The following is a 9033-nucleotide window of genomic DNA, read 5'->3' on the forward strand; positions in this document are numbered from 1 at the left end:
ACACTCGTCATGTCTCCTGGGGCTCCTCTTGGCTGTGACACTTTCTTAGACTTTCTTCACTTTTTTTTTTTTTTTGAGATGGAGTCTCGCTCTGTCACCCAGGCTGGAGTGCAGTGGCACAGTCTCGGCTCACTGGAACCTCTGCCTCCTGAGTTCAAGTGATTCTCCTGCCTCAGCTTCCCGAGTAGCTGGGATTACAGGCATCCGCCACCACACCCACCTAAGTTTTGTATTTTTACAAAAATTGCAAGATGGGATTTCACCACGTTGGCCAGGCTGGTCTTGAACTCCTGACCTCAAATGATCTGCCTACCTTGGCCTCCCAGAGGGCTGGGATGACATGTGTGAGCCGTTGTGCCTGGCCGACTTCCCTTGTTTTTTTGAAGGACACTAGTCAGATATTTTGGATGACGCTCTTGCACTGGGATTTATTGCATGTTTTCTCATCCAACAAATGGATTCTTGGGTTTTGGGGAGGAAGGTCACAGAGGTAAAATACCATGATCATCACACGCCATCAGCGGGACTTACTATCCACAGGGCCTGGCACAAATGATGTTGACTTTGGCCATCAGAGGTCACTGAACTTTTCTCCCTCTTCCCTTTCTATGTGGCTGTGTTTTAAACATAAACTCTAGGCCTCCGCCGGGTGCGGTGGCTCACGCCTATAATCCCAGCACTTTGGGAGGCTGAGGCGGGTGGATCACGAGGTCAAGAGATCGAGACCATCCTGGTCAACGTGGTGAAACCCCGTCTCAACTAAAAATACAAAAATTAGCTGGGCATGGTGGCACGTGCCTGTAATCCCAGCTACTCAGGAGGCTGAGGCAGGAGAATTGCCTGAACCCAGGAGGCAGAGGTTGCCGTGAGCCGAGATCGTGGCATTGTACTCCAGCCTGGGTAACAAGAGAGAAACTCCGTCTCAAAAAACAAAAAACAAAAAACCTCTAGCCCTGAATATATTCCTGAGCTAACATCATGTGAACCCCAACTGAGGGACAGTCTACAACATAATGGGCCTGTACACATTGAACCGTGAAATTCTTGTGAAAAACAAACAAAAGCTGGGCACACAGACGTTCCAGATTACAGGGACGTGTAAACTAAGCGCAATGTGAACCTTGGACCACACACACGCAAACGCGTTCTAACTTTATTATTGGGAAGTTTGGCCAAATTTGAATATGCAACATAGATATTTAGATAGGAGGATGGTATCCTAGGTGGAGTCCCTGATTTCTGTACTTTTACTGAGGTTATATAAGATATAGCCTCGTCCTTAGACAATATCCACAGATGTTTTGAGAAATAAAAGAATGATATCTGTAACTCACTCTTGAATGGTTAGGGAAAAATTAATATTATATATGAGAGAGAAGGAGAGAGAGAGATATCTAGCAAATGTTTGCAAAATGTTACAATTGGGCCTCGAGCAGTAGGTCGCGGCTGTAATCCCAGCACTTTGGGAGGCCGAGGTGGGTGGATCACCTGAGGTCAGGAGTTCAAGATCAGCCTGGGCAGAAAGGTGAAACCCCGTCTCGACTAAAAATACAAAAAATTAGCTGGGCATGGTGGCGGGTGCCTGTAATCCCAGCTACTTGGGAGGCTGAGGCAGGGAGAATTGCATGAACCTGGGAGGTGGAGGTTGCACTGAGCCAAGATCATGCCACTGCACTCCAGCCTGGGTGACAGAGCAAGATTCCATCTCAAAAAAAAAAAAAAAAAAAAATTACAATTGATCATTCTGTGTGACTTGCATACAAGAACCTTTTGCTGTTTTTTGTTTTTTTTTGGTAGATGTCTCTAAGTTTGAGGATATTTTAATATAAAAACAAGTAACATGTATCTGAAGATATTTTGATATAAAAGGTGTCCTGTAACCATAGCAAGCTGGAAGGAAATTGAGAAACTGTAGACAGCATCCTCTTTGAGTACGAAGGTCAAGAACCCGCTTTTGGCACACAGATGGAGGGGTAGATTTGTATTTAACTATAACTGGACCACAGGACCCAGTCTTGTTTGCTATTTGGCCATTACCGACCTCACGAGCATAGTTATTTCCTTGGTCTAGCTCTTTTTTTTTTTTCCTAGACGAAGTCTCGCTATGTTGCTAGGCTGGAGCACGATGGTACAATCCTGGCTCACTGCAACCTCCACCTTCTGAGTTAAAGTGATTCCTCTGCCTCAGCCTCCCAGGTAGCTGGGACTATAGGTGTGTGCCATCATGACCAGCTAATTTTTGTATTTTTAGTAGAGGCGGGGTTTCACCATGTTGTCTAGGCTGGTCTCAAATTCCTGGCCTCCAGTGATCCAGCTGCCTCGGCCACTCAAAGTGTTGGAATTGCAGGTGTGAACCACTGTGCCCAACTCTAAATACTTTAAAATTAAACAACACATATCTGAATAACCCATGGGTCAAAGAAGTAATTAGAAATAAGGAGAGTTTTAAACAGAATAAAAACGAAAACACGACATATCAAAATTTATGGAACACAGACAAATCACTTCTTAGAGATAATATTTTAGATTTAGGCCAGGCGCGGTGGCTCACGCCTGTAATCCCAGCACTTTGGGAGGCCAAGGCGGGCAGATCACGAGGTCAAGAGATTGAGACCATCCTGGCTAACACAATGAAACCCCGTCTATACTAAAAATACAAAAAAATTAGCTGGGCGTGGTGGCATGTGCCTGTAGTCCCAGCTACTTGGGAAGCTGAGGCAGGAGAATTGCTTCAATCCGGGAGGTGGAGGTTGCAGTGAGCCAAGATCACGCCACTGCACTCCAGCCTGGCGCCTGGCAATGGAATGAGACTCTGTCTCAAAAAACAAAAAATTTAGCTTTAAATACTTACATCTTTTTAAACTCTTACTATTTATTCTGTTTTATTTTGAGATGGAGTCTCACTCTGTTGCCCAGGCTGGAGTGCAGTGGTGCAATCTCAGCTCATTGCAACTTCTGCCTCCCAGATTCAAGTGAACCTCTTGCCTCAGCATCCTGAGTAGCTGGGGTTACAAGCGTGTGCCACCATGCCCAGCTGATTTTTCTATTTTTAGGAGAGATGAGGTTTCACTACTGGTCTTGAACTCCTGACCTGAAGTGATCCGCCTGTCTCAGCCTCCTGAGGAATTACAGGCATGAGCCACCATGCCCAGCCGTGCTTTTTTAAAAAGGTAAAGGATATCATGTTTGACAGAAAAGGGAAATAAAAGGACATTAAACCACACAATTGATTATTAATCATACCTGCAATCCAGGAAATGCAAATCAAAATCACAGTAGTGTATGGAGCTTGTCACTTCTTACAGGCTGGTGGAATGTGGTGTCTCTGTTCATCTGCACGGTGGTATCGGAGGAGAATTTCAAAAAATGACTGGAGTTGAAACTTGCAGAGGTATACGTCGTTTGGAGACATTTTCATACATGCACAAGGAAACCAGAAAAAAAATGTGTAATTTCAACATTGCAACTGTGAAAAATGGGAAACAAGTTGAATTTGGGGATGAATGATTAATTTAAAATGCAGGAGGCGTTGTAGAATATGTGGACTATGACAGTATAGTTGAATGAATGAATGAATGAATGAATGAATGAATGAATGGGACATACATCTCTCAGCCTGCACACACTCACCTCAGAATGTTAGAGGAACAGGCAGATTCCTAATTACAGAGAGGTGGTGCTCAGGCAATGCTCACAGGCACATACAGTGGGGAGAGGTGCCATGATTGTAAACACCACGGCAGGAAGTTTCAGGACAGTCTCACCTCTGGAAAGGGAAGCAGAGCAACAGACTCAGGAAAGACCTCAGAAGAAGCCTTGCCTGTGTTTGGCATTCTCACTGGAGTCTTTGTCTGAAGACACAGGGCAAAATGATAGCCAGAAAGAGTTTTGTTCACATGCTTTTCTTATTTTTTTTAAGATGGAGTTTTGCTCTTGTTACCCAGGCTGGAGTGCAATGGTGCGATCTCGGCTCACTGCAACCTCCGCCTCCTGGGTTCAGGCAATTCTCCTGCTTCAGCCTCCCGAGTAGCCAGGATTACAAGCACGCACCGCCATGCCCAGCTAATTTTTTGTATTTTTAGTAGAGACGGGGTTTCACCATGTTGACCAGGATGGTCTCGATCTCTTGACCTCGTGATCCACCTGCCTCAGCCTCCCAAAGTGCTGGGATTACAAGCGTGAGCCACCGCGCCCGGCCTTATTTATTTTTCTTTTTGAGACAGAGTCTTGCTCTGTTGCTCATGCTGGAGTGCAATGGTGTGATCTCAGCTCACCGCAACCTCTGCCTCCCAGATTCAAGTGATTCTCCTGCCTCGGCCTCCTTGTGACTGGGATCACAGGCACACACCGTCACACTTGGCTAATTTTTGTATTTTTAGTAGAGATGGAGTTTTGCCATGTTGGCCAGGCTGGTCTCAAACCCCTGACCTCAAGTGATCTGCTCGCCTCGGCCTCCCCGAGTGCTGGGATTACAGGCCTGAGTCACCATGCCCAGTCTGTTTACATGCTTTTCTACATGGGTGAGACATTTCACAAAAAACCAAATAGATAAAAGTTAAACATAGCTCCACATGGGCACGGGCAGATTGGCTGGGATGAGCTCCTGAGAGCTCATCTCCAACATCTGGTTTGAGTTTTTTCCGTGTCTGGCAGGAATTTCTGGAGCTGGAAGAACCACTTCAGTGCGTCCCACAGTGAGGCCTCTTAGGAGCTCACCTGAGAGAGGATGTCAATGGCCCCGAAAGGCTGGGACCAGCCAGGGCCTTGGATATTGAGAGAGGAGCTAGGAAGAAAGTGGTCAGAGAGGCAGTTAGGGTGGGCCCTTGGTAAAACTCCTTCAAACCAAGAACACCCTGAAAATCCAGCTGCAGGCCCCAGATAAGAAAGAGGCAGTGTCTTTGAATGGAAATGCTTACTCTGTGAACCTAGATGAACAAATTCCACTCCTTTTCTGGACACATTTTTCCTCCCTTTGATGTGCCTTTGTCTCATTTCACATGCTTCCTCCGGATTGGTCCTTACCTTTTACCTGTTTTACATTTACCTGTCTTTCTGTGATTGGCTGGAGTAACATCACTTCAGCCCCTGATTGGTTGCAGGCCAAGCCTTCGCCTCAGCCTCTAGTTGGTTCTTTTCACTGTGTGTGTCTTTCTGAGTAGCCCACAGACAAGTCAGCACACTCCTCCCCCTTCCCAGTCCATAAAACCTCTGAACTTAGCCCTGCAGCCAGCAACCCTTGGTCGGGTCCCTCTCCTTGCTGAGAGCTTTTCTATGGCTTTTGCTTTATAAATCCCACTCTGCCTTATGCAATCTCTGGTGTCCGTGTGCCTTATTCTTCTTGGCGGTGGGACAAGAACCTTGCTGGCGGTGGGAATAAAAGAGCTGTAACACTCCCTCCCACTTGCTGAACGTCAGGAGTGAAAAAGCTGGCACAATAGGAGATGCTGAAAACCAGTCACTGCCTCCAGCACCGGGCGAGGGAAATTTCAGAATAGAGAAAAGGTTCTTCTATTTTCTTAGTGAAAATCCATCTGTTTCAAGAATTAAAAAGTCGGGTTTACCACTCCATGGTTCTCTGACCGTCTGAAAGACGCTCTGCAGCTTAGAGGGTTGCCGTATTCATTTTCCAGTGAGACTGTCACAAAGACCCACCAACAAGGTGACTCAAAACAATGCAAATTTGTTCTCTCACAGTTCTGGCGGCCACATGTCTGAAATCAGGATGTCACCAGGGCTGTGCTCTCTCTGAAGTCTGGAGGGGAAGATCTGTTCCATGCCTTTCTCCTGGCTTCTGGTGTTGCTGACAATCCTTGCTGTTCCTTGGCTTGTAGATGGGTCATTCCAATCTCTGTCTGTCATCCTGTCATCTTTCTGTGTGTCTGTCTCTGTTCCTCTTTTCTTCGTATAAGGATACCAGCCATGTTGGATTAGGGCCCACACCAATGACCTCATCTTAACTCAATCATTTCGGCTAATTCTCTTTGCCCAAATAAGGGCATTTTCACAAATACCTGGGTTTACTCAGGCCTTAGATATTTACTTCTGGGGACACAATTCAACTTACAGTAGTTGCTCAGTAGAAACAGAACATTCACAAAGCAGTAGTGCTAACGTCTACCTCAATAACAGCTTTGAAATAGCATAGGAAATAATATGTGGAGATAAACACGTGTGGATAGAGATAGTCTCACGGAGTTAAAAGGTCAGATAATATCTAGGAGTAGTGAATGGGGAGTGGACATGTTTGGCCCCATTCGCGGGATAGTAAACAGGAACCGATGTGGAAATCTAGATAGCCAAGCGTTTATGTGTGAAGCTGCTCTTCCTTTATCTTCCTTCCTTTTTTTTGAGACAGAGTCTTGTTCTGTCGCTCAGGCTGGAGTGCCATAGCATGAAATCGGCTCACTGCAACCTCCACCTCCCGGGTTCAGGTGATTCTCCTGCCTCAGCCTCCTGAGTAGCTGGGATTACAGGCATCCAGCACCACGCCTGGCTAATTTTTGTATTTTTAGTAGAGATGGAATTTCACCATCTTGTCCAGGCTGGTCTTGAACTCCTGACCTCATGATCCACCTGCCTCAGACTCCCAAAGTGCTGTGATTACAGGCATGAGCCACCATGCTCGCCTTCTTTCTTTCTTTTTTTTCCGACACAGAGTCTTGCTTTGTTGCCCAGGCTGGAGTGCAGTGGTGCGATCTTGACTCACTGAAACCTTTGCCTTCTGGATTCAAGCAATTCTCTGCCTCAGCCTCCCAATTAGCTGGAATTACAGGTGCCCACCACCATGCCTGGCTAATTTTTGTATTTTTAGTAGAGACGGGGTTTCACCATCTTGGCCAGGCTGGTCTTGAACTCCTGACCTCATGATCTACCCACCTCGGCCTCCCAAAGTGTTGGGATTACAAGTGTGAGCCACAGGATGTCCGGCCTTTTGTGTGTGTGTGTGTGTGTGTGTGTGTGTGTGTGTGTGTGTGTGTGTGGTGAAAAGATATACATATATTTAGAATTACCCAGCTGGACTCAGTTGAGATGATCCCAATTTTTGCTGGCAGTATCCAAAACATCATAACCAGGAGTCAATCAAACATGTGCCTTCTCTCCATCAGGCCAAATCAGGTGCTGACCTTGCCACATCAACGTCACAGAGCTGCTTCACAGCCTGTTTGATCTGGTACTTGTTGGCTTTAACATCCATAAAGGGAGCCGGGCACGGCGGCTCACGCCTGTAATCCCAGCACTTTGGGCAGCTGAGGCGGGCAGATCATCTGAGGTTGGGAGTTCGAGACCAACCTGACCAATGTGGTGAAACCCCGTCTCTACTAAAAATACAAAAATTAGCTGGGCGTGGTGGCACACACCTGTAATCCCAGCTACTTGAGAGGCTGAAGCAGGAGAATTGTTTGAACCTGGGAGGTGGAGGTTGCGGTGAGCCGAGATCACGTCATTTGTACTCCAGTGGGGGCAACAACAGCAAAACTCCGTTTAAAAAAAAAACAAAAACCCACAATGAAGGGAAGCATGTTGCTGTCTTCCATCTTCTTCACGACAGACTCAGTGTTTGGCGGAAGCTTGATGACAGCGTCGTAGCAGAGCTCGTTTCTCCTGGGGGTGCTCTTCGGAGGGTATTTGGGCTGTCTCTGGAGTCGCGGTGTCTTCGGCCGCTGGAAGGTGGGTGACATGCAGATTTTTCTTTTTGTGACTGTGGACATCTTTCAACACTGCCTTCTTGGCCTTCTTGGCCTTGGCTTTGGCTTGGGTTTTAGCACCTTCGGCCAGGAGCTTCCTTCGCTTTTGGCACCATCTTGTGAAAAGGGTCCATTCAGTTTTATTTTTATTTTATTTATTTTCAGTTCTGGGGTACACGTGCAGGACGTGCAGGTTTGTGACACAGGGAAATGTGTGTCACAGCGGTTTGCTGCACCTGTCAACGCAGGACCTAGGTATTAAGCCCAGCATGCATTAGCTACGTATCCTGATGCTCTCGTGTCCCCTTCACAGGCCTCCGTGTGTGATGTTCCCCTCCCTGTGTCCATGTGTTCTCCTCGTTCAGCTCTCACTGCTAAGTGAGAACATGCGGTGTTTGGTTTTCTGTTCCTGTGTTAGTTGGCTAAGGCATGCTTTGTCCTGTTGGTTAAAACCTAGTGTGCTGCTGAGACAGAGGTAGAAAACCAGACCCAGTCCCTGAGCCTCCAGCCCCCACACTTCCTGGGGAGACAGATGAAAACCCAGCCTATTTCAAAGTAGTGGGTGAGGACATGGAATGACTGGGGGAAGCTCAAGGAGGACACTCGAGCCAAGCCCAGGAGAGAGTGCATGTTCTAGACCAAATCCTCTACCTCAGTCTCAGCACTGTGGACACTGGAGGCTGGGTGATTCTTGTGGGGGGCTATCCTGGGCACTGTAGGCTGGTTAGCAGCATCCCTGGCTTCGACCCACCAGATGCCACCAGCAGCTCCTCCTCCAGTTGTGACAACCAAAAAAATTCAAAATTGCCGCTGGTTGGCCGGGTGTGGTGGCTCATGCCTGTGATCCCAGCACTCTGGGAGGCTGAGGTGGGTGGACCATTTGAGGTCAGGCATTTGAGACCAGCCTGACCAACACAGTGAAACCCCGTTTCTACTAAAAATACAAAAATTAGCTAGGCATGGTGGTGCATGCCTCTAATCCCAGCTATGCGGGTGGCTGAGGCAGAAGAATCACTTGAACCTGGGAGGCGGTGGTTGCGGTGAGCAGAGATCATGCCACTGTACTCCAGCCTGGGTGACAGAGTGAGACCCTGTCTCAAAAAAAAAAAAAAAAATCGGCCAGTGCAGTGACTCACACCTGCTATCCCAGCACTCTGGGAGGCCGAGGCAGGTGGGTCACAAGGTCAGTCGTTCAAGGCCAGCCTGGCCAAGATGATGAAACCCTGTCTCTATTTAAAAAAACAAAAACAAAAAACAATTAGCCAGGCGTGGTGGCAGGCACCTGTAATCCCAGCTACTTGGGAGGCTGAGGCAGAGAACTGCTTGAACCTGGGAGGTGGAGGTTGCA

This window comes from Callithrix jacchus, chromosome 22, assembly GCF_049354715.1.
Source record: "Callithrix jacchus isolate 240 chromosome 22, calJac240_pri, whole genome shotgun sequence".
Classification (NCBI taxonomy): Eukaryota; Metazoa; Chordata; class Mammalia; order Primates; family Cebidae; genus Callithrix; species Callithrix jacchus.